The sequence below is a fragment of the Amblyomma maculatum genome, chromosome 3 (genome assembly GCF_055883805.1).
Source record: "Amblyomma maculatum isolate TAMU_Amacu chromosome 3, ASM5588380v1, whole genome shotgun sequence".
NCBI classification, from domain to species: Eukaryota; Metazoa; Arthropoda; class Arachnida; order Ixodida; family Ixodidae; genus Amblyomma; species Amblyomma maculatum.
The window spans coordinates 38223717-38239455 of NC_139346.1; the positions used below are offsets into that span (position 1 = coordinate 38223717).

Below are 15739 nucleotides of genomic sequence, written 5' to 3' on the forward strand. Positions count from 1 at the left end.
CAGGCACCTATTGCTCGATTTCTTAGCGAATATAGAAACATTATTACCAACCTGCACGAAGAAACGCACGCTGTAAAACAGCCGCATGACGACACTATCCTCCCGCCCACTGAAAGGCGAGGGCCACTGCAGTCCATTTTTGGCCAGGCAGGAAGGTGATGTCGTGGACAATGCGCAGGGCTTGTGCGATGGAGCCATGGTATAGCAGGGTTGCCAGTACTGTTCCTGATCCAAGCTATCAACCTGACCGCCGGCAGTCGCAAGCGCAGCCAGGATAGTATTAGCGGGTGCCTTAAATCCGTCACTGAGTTCAAAGACTGCCATTATCTGCACGAAAAAAGGCATGCTGTGAAACAGCCGCATGACGACGCCGTCCCCACGCCCACTCCGATATCATAGAGAGATATGTGACTCTCGTAATACACAACGCTACATCGGCGTGCTCCACAGCGAGCTCAATATTCCTGTCATGGACCTACCTGAACTCTTCTTCTCTTACCGCCAGTGTGGCGCAACAGTTACGGCGCTCGACTACTGTGCCCAAGGAAGCGGGATCGAATACCAGCCTCGGCGGCTGCGTTTCAATGGAGGCGAAACGGAGTGGCGCCCGTATTCCGTGCGGTGTCAGTGGACGTTAAAGAATCATCATCATCAGTGTAACTATACCCACTGCAGGCGAAGGCCTCTCCCATATTTCTCCAATTATCCCGGTTCTGTGCTAGCTGCATCCACTTGACCCCTGCGAACTTCTTAACCTCATCCGCCCACCTAACATTCTGCCACACCCTGCTACGCTTTCCTTCTCTTGGAATCCAGTTTGTTACCCTAAGCGACCATCGGTTATCCTCTCTTTGCACTACTTGCCCTGCCCATGCCCATTTCTTCTTTATGATTTCCATTAGAATGTCAGTAACTTGAGTTATTTCTCTGACCCACTCTGCACGCTTCCTATCTCTTAATGATACCCCTACCATTTGTCGATCCATAGCTCTCTCCGTTGACCTCAACTTAAGTAGAACCCGCTTGGTTATCCTTCACGTTTCAGGCCCACATTTGAGTACAGTTAAAGAACCATAGATGATAGAAATTTCCGAAGTTCTCCTCTACGGCGTCTCTCATAGCCTAAGTCGCTTTGGGTCGTTAAACCCCACAAAGTACAAACGAATCACCTTGTTCTCTCACAGTAATGGTACGTTGAAAACATTGCATATGAATTGGTTAGGTTTGGTTTATAGGGTTTAATGTCCCAAATTAACTCAGGCTATGAGAGGCGCCGTTGTAAAGGGCTCCAGAAATTTCGACCACCTGGTGTTCTTAAACGTGCGCTGATATCGCGCCGCAAACGAGCAGCTTCTCCCCTCCATCGAAAAGCGGCCGACGCAGCTTCGATTCCATACAGCCTTCTTGGACACAGCAGTCGAGCGCCCTAAACACTGTACCACCATGGCGGGGAGTTACATACAAATTGTAGCATCATATAATGCTTCATTTTTATGCCAAGGACTTATTCAGTTTGCGCGCTCCGGTTAAATGTCTCAGTTTGATTGCATGTCCCTCTACCGTCTGTTAAAACTCAATACTGCTTAGGATAAGATTAAGGCTTTTGCTGCAGGTTCCGGGCTAGTGCGACTACATAGCCGTGGTCCCATGCGTCCTCGCGCAAACGAGCGACCTTGGCGTACATGCGTAAATTCTTCCGTCGCCAGCGAGCGGCACGAGATGCACGCTATTTCAGAAGGCAGAGGAAAAGCATGAAATAATAAATGCAAGAGGCAGCTGTAATGACTCTTCACCGGGCCACGCTCGCCAGCGCACAGACAACAGCAGCAATGGTGAAACCGGCTCCTCGCGCTCTCTCGGTCAAGTGGTCATGTGACGACTGGCAGCATCCTATGCGCTGCGCTCGCGCATCTGGAATCCGCGTTGCGTGTGTGTAGTTGGCGGTTTCTTCACTCTCGTGGGCCTAGGAAGAAGGTGAGCGCAGTTCGATCTCACTGGGATTTCTGGTTGACGTTATTATTTTAGCATTTCAAGAGCGACGCATACAGACTTGCATAGTGCTTGTCCGCACTTATTCGGTACTATGCGGAAGTTAGTAGGAATTTGTTCGTTTCAGGCGACCTTAGCCCCTTCACGACTCATGCAAAATGTTTTTTTTTTTAGGTCTACCACAGCGAACACAGCAAAATAGTATATCTCTAAACTGTGAGCATTTGTGACAAATTTTTTTCACTCGAGTAGGATTTTTTTTCTTCATCCGGAGTACACCCATATTCGGAAACCAAGAGAGGAAATACGCGCAATCATCAGATAGGGATTCTAGTGTTTCTAATTTACTCCTGACCAACTTGCCTTCATGCAGGGCACATTGCACATGCCAGTACAAACATACGTTTTGGTATGCTGTGTTGCACATATGAATAAATTAGTTCTTTAGAGCAACACAGACTAACAAAAAGAAAGAAAAGGCTTATGCGATATGGCCCTTATAAGTAATTCCCGCCGTCTCTTGCGGGACGTTTGCAAAGAGTGGTATTCTTTTCTGTCGAATCCAAGAAAAGAAATGACATGTTGCTTAAATAAGGAAAAAAGGGCCAGCGTATGGCCGAACCTGTCTTCAATTAATTACAGCTTAATTAGTAAAATAGCACGACGCTTCTGATCTGCTAACGCGAAGACGGAAGCCAGAACGTTCCCGTTCGCAATGCTACAGAGCGTACTTTTGAAATCTTTGGAGGTGTAGCATTTTTTGTGTTTAGGTAGGAATCGTTAGTACGCCATATACTCTTGCCTTCTGGTGCAGCTGCGCATTGTCCCATTACATTGTTTAGTTTTCTCTTGGAAAGACAAAGGTGACCTTCGTCCGGATTACTTCTCTATGGATCTATCCGTGGTTTTTGGAACAAAAAAGTGGGAGATGCTGTTTTTCGTGAATGAAGGGGGAGAAGTAACAAAAATTTTACTAGGCAGCTTTGGAATAGAATCAGAGCGCCTGGGCGGCTGCTAACCTTATCTAGAGTAAACCGTCACCTTGTCAGCGTAGAATTAAAGGCATTGCACTGGCACCCCTATCATATAGAGTCGCTCTATTCTGATCTTGCTATTAGTTCCAAAAAGAAAAATGAAAATTGAGGTCGATGCGACTTAATCAGGTGGCTTTGGTGGCTCGCTCGAGGGCCCGGCATTGGGCAGCCATACCCAGGTTGTGCAGCGCAGCCACCCGCTCTCAAAAATGCGCAACCTTCACCAAGGTCACACATTTGCAATGGGTGAAGATAGAGGTAAATAGTTTTGTTTGTGATTGCGGGTGCTCTTTTTTCATTAAATGTCAACTCTGAACCCTTAAAGCGAGCATGAAACATCTTCAAAGGCAACTGATAAACGTGGTAAACGTCTGTTGGGCGAAGACTTTTGAGAATTTGCCTAAAGCATAGATACTTTGCACGAAACCAGCGATTAGTCAATAATCTTTATAAACAGGGCTTTTTTTTAGCTATGTACAGATAGTAGAGCGCGTGGTGGTCAGTTTATTCTTTCAACGTTGTACTGGTGTCACAAGGACGGGGATGTCATGGTGAGTTGCGGGCGTCTGTATATTGCCATTTGCAGCAGCCATGATTGCCATAACGTCATGGACACATTTACGGTAGCTACTAATATTGTTTACCCATGTTCTGCCTGAACACTTCAGCTTGGAAACCTCGGATCGCATCGTTAACCGGAACATGGTGGCGGCTATAAACTGAAGGTGCGTGTCAGCGCCTGAGTGCGAAAAGCGCTCAAGCTTCAATATTGTATACATCTACACGTTTCAAGAGCAACATATAATATTGGAGGGTCTCTTAGATGTATCGCAATAAAAAAATGACGAAAGCCTACCCTTCCTCTCCTATTGTTTGCCTCTTGTCGGCGTTTTTTGCAGTGCTACATATCTTTATAAGTGTTTCAGAGGACAGAAAAGACGCAACATCTGTCACACTTTCTCCGGCAAGTGCGAGTTTGGACGGTACACCATCGCACCTGCCGCGTTGCGTTCATTTGCGCCTGTCCAGTGTGGGATTGCAGATTAACGAAAGACACGGAGACCACTCTTCGCGGAATCGCGCACAGATCCAATGCCTCCTAATAAGAGGCGCTGACAGATCTCGCGCACAAATCTTGCGCACAACTCTCGCGCATGGGATTTCGTTCCATGAGCCAAGAAGGGCTTTCGCCTTAAAACAATCGGCGTTCGACACCGCATTCATACAAACTTCAAATACCGACATACGGCGCAGCAAACAACGTTTCTTAGGGGGCAAACGTCTCGTCCTGTCGTTCCAGCATCGGTCGTTTGTCCGGGGTTATGTTGACTAAACGGAACATACATCAAAAAATGTATTACCTCAGCCGCATCACCGAAGTACGTAAGATGGCAACGCTCGCTCTACAAGATGCCGCGAGTTTCTCGCAGTGGTGCCAGCGGCGAGCGACGAGGGGGCAAAGGCATTCTGGCCGAGCGCTGGTCTTTGGTCGTTGCTAGGCCTAGTTTGTCTCACACCAAGGCCACTTGGGCGGCACTCTGGAATTAGCCTTCGCAACAGCAGATGCTGTACGAATGTCAATGCCGTGTTGCCGACCCTATTACTTCGTAATAAAATAAAGATAAGATTGAGTTCATCGACGCCGCAGCAGCAGGCTGGTGTATACATGCTGATTAGTCTAGCTGACCGGGCAGCACCGGAGGCAGCTGCTATGCGACTGCGAGGAAAATCTTTATTTTATCGCAGCTTTCAGTTCCGCCAATAAATAACAATACTTCTGCCAACAATTCAATGTTGATGATCGATCCCAAAGAGGGTGCAGTTTCGACATCATCATATCATAAGGAATATCATTTAAGTGAAGAGCAAATTCTAGAACGCTTTTTCGGCCCTACCGCTTTTGATCCACCGCAGAGAAGGTGGTAGTGCGGACGGCTTGTGAGAGTTTCTGAAGCGCAGGCAGTGATGCTGTTGGAGGGCGCCTACGCGTCCTATGTCACGCCTTCGGGTAGTTTGTTTTAAAACGGTTGCCAATACCTACTATATTTTCAAATGAAGCTGTGTCAAGTGCCGCTGCTCTGTCGATGATCGCGTCAGCTCTTTTATTGCAAATAGCCAAGGCGGCAGTGGTTGCGGAAAACTAAAAGAGCCGCAGCTTGACCATAGACGTATTTGACTATAGACAGAAAATTTGACTACAGACATATTTCACGTTTAGATATCTATTCTTTCATGTGCCATGTCTGACCACTTTCCTATGTTCATTCCGTTTCTATGGCACCCATAAACATTAGCTGCAAGTTATCAATTTTCAAGGGTCGTATAGAACATTTTCAATGCTAATTCGTTATGGCGTAGACATATGCGATAACGATTTAGAATTGAAAATGCTCTGTGTGAACCTTGGAAATTGATAACTTTGAGGTAATCTGCATGGGTGCCATAGAAAAGAAAGGGGCCTAGAAAAGCAGTAAGACATTGCACTTGAGAGAATAGATCTCTATACGTTGGTTTGGTTTGTGGGGTTTAACGTCCCAAAGTAACCTAGAAAACAACAGATTTTTAAGAATTGGTCACAATACTACCAGCAACATAGTACTATAAAACCCTCCCTGAAAAAGGAGTATTATAGGTTTTGTTCTCGGCAGGAATAAAGCGGTGCATAATTAACCACTATTTATAACACTCCTTGCCTCAGTGAAGATGCCTCAAGTACAGCTTGACTTACCTGGATCGAATTTGATGTTTTACTGATAGCCCTTATGAGGCCTCCCTTGAAACACCTTTTTCGTATGCTTCTTTACTCCTTGGCCTTAGTGCACGTTTTACTGCAAAACTTCCCTTGCGTCACCGGGTGCCACGAGATCTTTCGAACACTAATCGTCTGAACTCGCAACTCAAACTTGCTTTGACGTTAAGACTTTGACCTCTCCATTAAATACCTAGAAGCCAGCAAGAAGCATATAAGGAATGACAGGTTGTGGCAAGTTTGTAATTTGTGTATGCACTTCATAAGCAACATGAATTTAAAGTCCTCACTGAGGATCAAATAAAGGCAAGGTACAAATTATTTCATACATGGACAGATTTTTCAAGCATCCATCAGTTTGCCTTCTATGCCGTTTTATGCACCGCTGCATTCGCTCTAGCATTTATACCCCAATGAATCACACAAGATAAAACAACAGGCCCAATCTCACTCACACAAGATAAAACAACAGGCCCAATCTCACTCTTTACGCAGTCCAAAATCTCGACCAAAGATGTAAGAAATAGGCGGCCATTAAGTATCTCCCCATATGTCTCACGCACATTACGACGATATATTCTGAAGCAGTGTCTCGAGACAAATTTGAAAAACATTGAACTAACAACAATTTAGAACGAGCGGAAAATGGTTACACATATTAATAGTTTGTAAAAAAAAGGCAACGTTTCGACAAAAGGACTTCTCGTCGTGCGGGCTAAGACGAAGAAGTCCCCTTGTCGACACGTTAGCGTGGCTTGTGAAATGAGGCTCCCCGTCAACCCTTCTTCAGTTCTATCTTATAGCGAAATATTAGTTCTTTTACGTTAACCTTATGCATTATAAGCACTGAAAATATTTCTAATTAATATAAGCTGCCTCTTTGACCCTATTCAAACTTGGCACGCCACAATTGATGTTTTTTTTCTTTTAAATAAACTAAGAAACATCAGTTTTCAACATCTGTAATCTAATATTATGAAAGCTTCATTGCTGGCACTAAACCTCGAGACTTGAAAAACACGAAGGCAGGAAACATGCACCACATATGCAAAAGCTAAGGACATAAGCAAACTAGAAATACGGAAGTCACAAATTTGCAGGGATTCGATTGCAGGGATTAGAACAGCTTACAGATTTGCAACCAGGGATTTCTGGGTTTCTAAACAAATTCCTGAACGATTCGTCCTCGCCTGTTATAATTTTACCTGGCAAATATAAACCACGCTGGCCAGCATTGTACACACAGTCCACTAATACAATGCTTCAAAGAGGCTTTTTTTACCTCATATTCCGCGATTTTCATGCGGCTTCAACAAGGAGCTTCAAATGCATTTGAACATGCACCAATTGCTGTGTGCAAGAAATAGGGAAGTGCAATAAAAAATGCATGCACAAATACATGAAATACCGCAATGAATCAGGTTGCATTTATGGATCAATGGTCCCAAGAAAGTTCGTCGTCACGAAGCGGCACTTAAACATGCTCTTGTATAAGCAGGAGGGCCACGTAGGCCAAATAAACCCTATGGTTAGAGATTGTAGCAACATGCTCTTTTCAAATGTTTACATTTTTCAGCAGTTTTGTGTCGTGGTTTTGTGTTTTATTTGCATACACAAATCTGGGATCTGAGACGCACCTGATACAGGTCAGAAAGCTCCACATCTTAGCTAAGTGCCGCTGTGTGCTGCGTAAAAACATGTGGTATCATCGGTTTTCGGCCGTGACTTGGCTACGTAGTTTTGTGTTCACGGCATATAAGGTCACATAAAACTTTAATAATCGCAGAGCGCAATCACGAACACAAAAATTCCTCAAATGCACGCAATATTTACGTTCTGACTTCCGAGATTGATTTCAGCATCAGAACAACCTAATGTGCTGCTCTATACAGGAAACCTTATGATATAGCTAAATATACAATTCTCCTGACGCAAATATTTTTATCAAACACGTTTATATATGCTACATTATATCTTGCTTAAGCACGAACCGCCTCTCATATTATTACTTTTGCGTCACTATCTGCTACATGAGCTGCCCTATCTTTAAAGAATGCATAAATAAATATATCTTAAACAGGATATCTGTAAACCTGAACGTATAAATAAATATATCTTAAATAGTATATCTGTAAAACTGATGATATAAGCATCATCCGTAGGAAATACTATCAGCGAACAAAAATAAGTATATGTCTGCACAAACAAAACAAAAAAGGCGCGCGGGATTGGCAAAAAAAAAAGAACAGCAACTCTTATTTATTACGCAAAACGTATTTTGGCTGTTATGTTGAAGATGCTCTTAATGGTTTGAATAAATATGAAAGAGCGCTGGCAGATGATTTTGACAAAACATTGAAAAAATACTTTAATAATGGCGTTCTCTCTTTCCACTTTAGATACCTACTCCCAAAACTGATCTCTGAATAAGATCAACACTGCAAGAAAGAAGTGTGATGTCGCGTGCCGGCTTTTATTTACCACGGATTCACTCCCACTGAGCATAAAGTCAAAGCTCGAACCCAGGAACGCTAACAGGGGACTAATATTACAATTACTTTTGTACCCACCTTCAAATATGCACCCTCAAAAATGCGCTGCGTGAAATTAGGTAAACGATAGTTATTCAGACCAAAACTGCGCAAAGTATACCTGGAACGTTGCAAAAGTAAGTTCTCCACACATTGAATACGCATTAAATTTCAGGCACACAGATGCTAAAGCAGAGCAAAAAGTTGGCCATGTTGTTGAATGATCTTAATGGAAACTAAAGATCAAGAAAAAAATTAAGCGCACTGAAGGAAGAGACCACACAGGAAAAGAGCTTGTCTGTGCGGTCTCTTCCTTCGGTGTTCTCGTCTTATTTTCTTCCGCTTTAGGTTTCACTATGAACACAGACACAACATTGTAATACACATAACACACCCTTATATACAAATCAACGCGGTTGCTGAAGCCTAGCAGCCATCAAGTGTATGCGAGCAGTGTTCAAAAAAAGTCAAGTACATATAGCGCTTCTATGCAGCTCCGCCTTGGAGATTTGAGAGCGAGACAGCATGCGAAACATTTGAGACAGCGAGACGGTATTTATGGCTGAGTAAGTAGGTAATTCACTGCGTTCTTTCTAAACAGCCTTTAGAAGGGCTAGGTGCCGCGGTGTTTTGAGAATGCAATGGCCTCTACTTATAGGGTTTCGTAAATATCAAACCAAGTGACAAAGACTGCCCTAAAACGGAAAGTTTAGCTAGTTCGTGCAATTAAAATTCTTACAAGCACAGCGTAGCGCGACGGACAAAGAGTAAGCGAATAGAGCGGGATCGAAAGCACTTTCCCCGTCTACTCGCTTGCCAATCTTTACGCTGTGTTTTTAGGAAGGTAGCGAAGACCCTCGCAATAAATGCCGTTCCAATAAAACAGCACAAGCTTTCAATCACAAGCGCACTAGTAAAATTAATTCCATTTCTCTGCGACAATCGCTTGGTCAGACTCGGCCGTCTACTTCATGTAGCTGTCGCAGTTCAGACACGCATACTCTGTTGCTTGCAAAGGAAGCAATTCGAAAACTGCACACGCATGACAAGTGTACAGAAGCAGCCTCGCAAAGCAAAACATCAACTCTCTTAGTAAAAGGCACAATGCCTCAGGTTTCAAAACGAAGAGACCGCAAGCCAACGGCGACGGGTAGCGGCTCGAGTAGCAAGGACGGATGAGTCCACATGGCCAAGAGGCGGACAGCGGAAGGGGGAGTCGGGTAGCAGCAGCCCGTAGATAATTCGCGCTGCTTACACGCAGCGCCTCAGCGCTGGCGCCAGTTTTATTTCTACTCAGTCACTGCACGAAGCTTTATAACTGTGACTTCGACAAATGTCGCGTGCTGCATGCTCTAATACCACAAACACCTTTCGTCAAACGTCTTTGTCCATCACGCGCACCAAGTGCAAGTGTCAAGCAAGAATAATGCTTCACATATCAAAGTAATTTCTAAATACAGTAATTCATTGTCAATGAAGTGTTCACAAAAATGTTAAATACATAAGCAATAAACCTCGCGCAGAAGGAACATGTCGATTGCCACGGGTTTCAATACATTGAGCTGACTCGGCGCTAGGTTCAAAAGTTTAGGAGCTGTCGTTCCTGCGCCCGGCTAATTGTTTGGCCGGTGCGCAGTACGAAAAAGCCGGTGCACTATTTTTTTAGCGTTGCCTTGCTTGGACGGTTAATATCATCGATTACGTTTGCCCTGCATAAGAAGAAGCATGGACATAAGCACGCCAGGCTGAGCCGGGCGCACAACGTGCTCAGTGCCCTGCATATAGGGAGTTTGCATGAAGCGATGCATGCTGGGTAATCCGCCATGATGATGTCGCTGGTAGCTGATGGCGGGCAGCGCAGCCAGGCTGAATTGAGCAGGTGCTTTGTCGTTTGCGATGGTCCACCGAGCAAGCAAGCGGCTGTTCGTGCGCTGTCATTATGTGCGTGCAATTGTCAGCATATTCCGGAGGAACGTACGCCTCTACGCTGTGCCCGAAAAATCGGGCGCGCTATGAAGAACTGCAAATAGATTCGATGAAGACCTGTTCAAGCTACGCGCAGACGACTGACTTCACTATGCGTCTGTACGTGCGGCCGTCCTTCGACATCACCGACGTTCAAGATTTCTAGTTCTCACGTATAGTTTCTTACTTGCCCGGAGTGGCATCGATCTTGCATCTGTTGTCCGGTGCGAGCCATTCGCGTCGGCGTCGCCAGATGAATCCTCTGCCTTATTGCCGGCGTGCAGATGTGCTTTTCGTTTTGGAATCACAAAGAGCCAGCAGTGGTCTGTCTGTGCGATCGCGCCAGCATCGTTTGCACGCGCTTCGCAACCATGTAGACGAGGCTGTGTGTCAAATATGCAGCCTTCGCAACCATGTAGACGAGGCTGTGTGTCAGTGCCGTTAAAGTGTACTAGAAGGGGGCAGTGGGCTTACTCCCCAGCCGAGCCCACGATAGCTCAAATGTCAACGAATTTTGTTTCTCCGAGTGGCCGCGCCGCGGCGCTGATGTCAAGTTCACTGTAGAGTCACTGGAAAATTTCAGAGTACCGCATTCGTGTTCCGCGCGCCGCCGGCTCGCCTACTGGCTGATGCGCGTCACGTCACCTGGCGTCGCCGTATCCCTTCCAAGCGCGCGCGCGGAATAGATGTCGTGTGCTGCAGTTCCTCTTTTTTTATTGTTTCTCGCAGTGTACACGTGGGACATTATCTTGTGCTTTTGGGTGCGGCACCAGGCCTGGGTTAGGAAAGGTGTGTTTTCTGTGCCTGAACGAAAAAAGTGATCTGTATTGTCAGAGAAATAACGCTAGCAGACGACGAACAAGGAACAGGAGGACACACACGTCAGCTAGCGTTCTTTCTCTGACAATAAGTAACCAACTCGCCCAGCAGCATATCCTGATCTGCATTGGTGGTCATTGTGGCTTCACAGAACCGACCGGCGAAAATTCGTGCCATTAAGAAACACCCTCTTCTGCGAGATATACTGGTTCATTGGTTTCAAATTATTTTCGTTTAGCCGCGAAAGAAGCGCAGGAAATACTCCCTCGCAGCGAGGCGGATTCAGGGTCGGTATCGAGAAAAAATATGGGAATTTGCAGTAACGATCGGTCTCCCTTGCATTATATGTCGGCCATTTGCATCGAGTTTATGAGAGCAAAAATGTCTTGAAAATTAATGGGGCTGATGCTTCATTTGGCAATAATTTAGCCGCATTCAAGACCGCTCGCTCGTTCTGCACCCATTGAGCGTGCATGCCAAATATTGCTGGTTTATTTTGTAATTTAATTTCAGTGACTATAGTTCAAGCTGTCCCTGTCCGACGGCATCGAGGAAGACTCACCGACGTCACATATTGTCACGCTAATGACGACGATGAAGGATGGTTATGGTGTGACAGAAGAGGAGGAAGAAGCGTTGGTTTCGGGGCGCTAGGAGGCTTCATCTTGTTCCGATACATCAGCACTGTAAATAAACACCCCTTCTTATTTCATCGTAACAAAATGTCACGCTAATGACGACGATGAAGGATGGTTATGGTGCGACAGAAGAGGAGGAAGAAGCCGCCGAAATTTGGGCGGCTGGCCAACGTGCCCACCGTGGCCAGTCTTGATGACCATGCCCAACTAGATCTTCCGTCAACTATCCGGCAAATCGTGCGCGAAGAACTTCTACGGATCAACACGCTTCCCCTGCATGAATCTGCTGAGGTTTCTGTCCAGAGGGCCTCTAGACGGCCGGCTTCACCACCACAAGCGATTGAAGTACAGCATTTCTCTCAAGCTCCTGAAATTGCAGCTTCTATTGACTACCCGCCAATGCATTTTGCCAACCCGACTGCGTCGATGCTTGAAGCCCCAAGGTATGACGTCACCTCAAGTGCACCTAGATCTTCTATTCGATCTGCAAGGATTCCTGTGCAGTGTGAGCATTCAGCCAGACCTACGATGCGCCCTGCTGTGCCTGGCTCGTATCCACAACACCATTTTATACCTTCCCCACCGATATGCTACCGCTGCGGCGTCGAAGGTCACATCGCCAGGTACTGCCGCAGTAGGTTCCCGCCACGCTATAACCGCCCGGTGCCTCCAGCAGTACCCAACAATCGGCAATACAGCCCCGTTTTCCAGCAATCCACTCCCCGTGGGTACTTCGGCAACATCCAGAACGGGATATCTCCGCGACCATTCCCCAGCATCTGAGCGAAGTGTTACTCCTCCACCCGCCTTCCGTGCACGTCGTTCTCCATCACCGCGGTGGCGCCCCATGCCGCCCCATCCGGAAAACTAACCAGCGCGACCGATGGGGGTGAGGCCGCTAGAAATGTGCTGTGTGCCAACATCCCTCCAACTGCAATGCTCAAAAACAAAATTCGTGTGTTCATTGATGGTGTGTGTACATTAGCTTTGGTAGATACGGGTGCGACTGTGCCTGTGATGAGTAATCAGTTTAGGCTCTTGTTGGGACGCAAAGTGGTGCTTGAATATGACCGTGCTTCAACGTTTTGTGGTGTGAGTGGAGAAGCGTTGCGACCACTGGGTGTGTGTAGTGCGCAAGTGTCTGTGGGTGGTGCAAGTTTTCAAGCCGAATTCGTAGTCTTACCCCACTCTACGCATGACATCATTTTAGGAATGGACTTCTTGAAGTTTTGTGGCGCTACCGTAGACTGCCGAAGTCAAGAGGTTCATTTTGATGGCTCGCATCTGCCGACACTTTTTGAAAGTGGCCGTGATGAAGAAACAGTTTTTAGTATTACCGAAGACATCGTAGTTCCACCCTTGTCTGCCATGTTCGTCCCCATATCCGTTCCACTTCTTGAGAAGGTTTCATTCCAGGCCGTGGTGCACCCAGCTCACTCAGCATGCCTGAAGAAAAATGTAATTATCCCTCACTGTATGATCTCCGTGCATCACGGTAGTGCCTCGTTATGAACCATCAATTCATCGTCCGAGCCCGCAGTTTTACCAACGGGATTGAAGCTTGCCTCCTGTGGACCCGATGCACCCCACGTCGTTTCTTTGGTCACAGATGCTACGAGTGCCACCGTACCTCTGCCTGCTGATGAAACTTCGATCATCCGCATGATCAGCGCCGATCTCAGCTCACCTCAACGCCGTACTCTTGTGGATATTCTTTTACCTTTTTCGCCTATGTTTGACTTTTCTGAAACAGAGGGACCAACCTCTCGCCCTGCACATCGGACCCATCATAGCATCGACACTGGTTCGGCTCGTCCCATTCGTCAAAAGCCATATCGCGTGTCCCCATCTGAGCGCAAAGTCATTCATGAGCAAGTGGAGGACATGCTACGGAAGAAGGTGATACAGGAGTCATCTAGCCCCTGGGCTGCCCCTGTTATTCTTGTTCGCAAGAAAGACGGTTCGTGGCGATTCTGCGTCGATTATCGGCGTCTAAATTCTGTTACGAAAAAGGACGTCTATCCTCTTCCTCGCATAGACGATGCCCTCGACTGCCTCTCTGGTGCGTCCTATTTTTCTTGTCTTACTGGCAAATTCCAATGGACCCTGCGGATAAGAAAAAAACAGCCTTCGTAACGCCAGATGGCCTTTATGAGTTTAATGTTATGCCATTCGGGCTGTGTAATGCGCCAGCTACATTTGAACGCTTTATGGACACAGTTTTGCGCGGCTTAAAATGGGACATTTGTCTTTGCTATCTGGACGATGTCGTCATATTTGGCAAATCCTTCCGAGAACACAATGACCGTCTAGTACGTGTCTTGAATTGTCTGCACAACGCCGCCCTAATTCTGACCTCCAAAAAGTCCCGCTTTGGAGAGCGCCAAACGCTGGTGCTAGGACACCTTGTCAATGGTGATGGTGTAATGCCGGATCCCCAGAAAACTGCCGCTGTTGAGTCTTTTAAACCCCCGCAGACAGTGAAGGAGTTGCGCAGTTTTCTAGGGTTGTGCTCGTATTTTAGACGCTTTATACATCGCTTTGCTGACGTTGCTTACCCATTGACGTGCCTTCTCCACAAAAACTCTACTTTTAACTGGACACCAGACTGCGACGCGTCATTCCGTCAACTGAAGTTTCTTTTAATATCGAAACCCATCCTACGTCACTTCGATCCTACTGCAATGACAGAAGTACACACGGATGCTAGTGGAATCGGTCTTGGTGCACTCCTTGTCCAACGGCACGATGAACGAGAGCATGTTATCGCGTACGCAAGTCGTACCCTGAGCAAACCGGAGCGAAACTACACCGTCACCGAACAGGAATGCCTAGCTGTAGTTTTCGCTGTGCAGCGTTTGCGTTCATATTTGTACGGACGTTCGTTTACTATCGTAACTGACCATCATTCACTCTGTTGGTTGCGGAGCCTTCGAGACCCATGTGGTCGCCTCGCACGCTGGGCCCTCCGGTTACAGGAATATGACTTTGCCGTGGTGTACAAAAGCGGGAGGCGTCATGCAGACGCAGATTGTCTTTCTAGGATGCCAATGGCCACGACTGGACCTGAAAGCGACGATTTCGACAATTATATATCGACCCTCGAGCCAGCGTTCCCCGACACGAATGTTTTCAAAACGGAACAGCAAAATGATACCAGTCTGCAGCCTCTCTTTGCCAAAGCCAACGTACCTACAAGCCGTTTTTGTGTGCATGATGGCCTCCTATGGAAAAAGAGTTATTCGCCTGTCGGCCAGCGATACCTACTCGTAGTTCCCAAGACGTTGTGCACGGACGTATTGCGTGTTATGCATGATGATCCAACTTCTGGGCATTTGGGATCGGTTCGAACATTCCACCGTGCTCAAGAAAGATTTTACTGGCCCAGAATGCGCTCGACGGTTGAACAATACGTTGCCAGTTGCAAGCAATGTCAACGCTACAAACGTGCAACTGCAACTCCGTCTGGCTTGCTGCACCCTGTGAAGACCCCGACAGCACCGTTTGATCAAGTAGGCATTGACATCGTAGGTCCGTTTCCGAAATCCGTGGATGGAAATCGCTGGATTGTAATCTGCGTGGACTATCTCACACGTTACTGTGAAACCGCCGCTCTTCCATCTGCTACGGCGCATCAGGTGTCGCTTTTCTTGCTGCACTCAGTCATCTTAGGACACGGGCCGCCACGAATTGTCATCACTGACCGGGGCCGACAATTCACTGCTGATGTTGTTGAAGAGCTCATGCGTTTATGCGCCGTAACTTTCCGACACTCGACGCCATACCATCCCCAGACAAATGGCTTGACTGAGCGCGTCAACAGAACGCTTATCAACATGCTAGCCATGTATGTGGACGCAGGGCATAAGAACTGGGACACCATACTGCCCTTCATCACGTATGCGTCTAATACCGCCACGCATGAGACGACTGGGTACAGTCAATTTTTTCTGCTCTATGCCAGACCACCACGCTACTCTCTGGATACTATCCTGCCCTTCACAAGCCGTGAAG

General features: G+C 46.7%; 1 protein-coding gene across 1 annotated transcript in view; it reads left to right on the plus strand.

Annotated features, from left to right (window-relative positions):
- Positions 1-1877: 1877 nt before the first annotated feature.
- Positions 1878-15739, plus strand: part of LOC146194582 (regucalcin-like) — a 33236-nt gene continuing 19374 nt past the window's right edge. The window contains exon 1 of the mRNA XM_084596081.1: positions 1878-1974. The gene's annotated coding sequence lies outside the window, so the exon portion shown is untranslated. The remainder of the gene's footprint in view (positions 1975-15739) is intronic.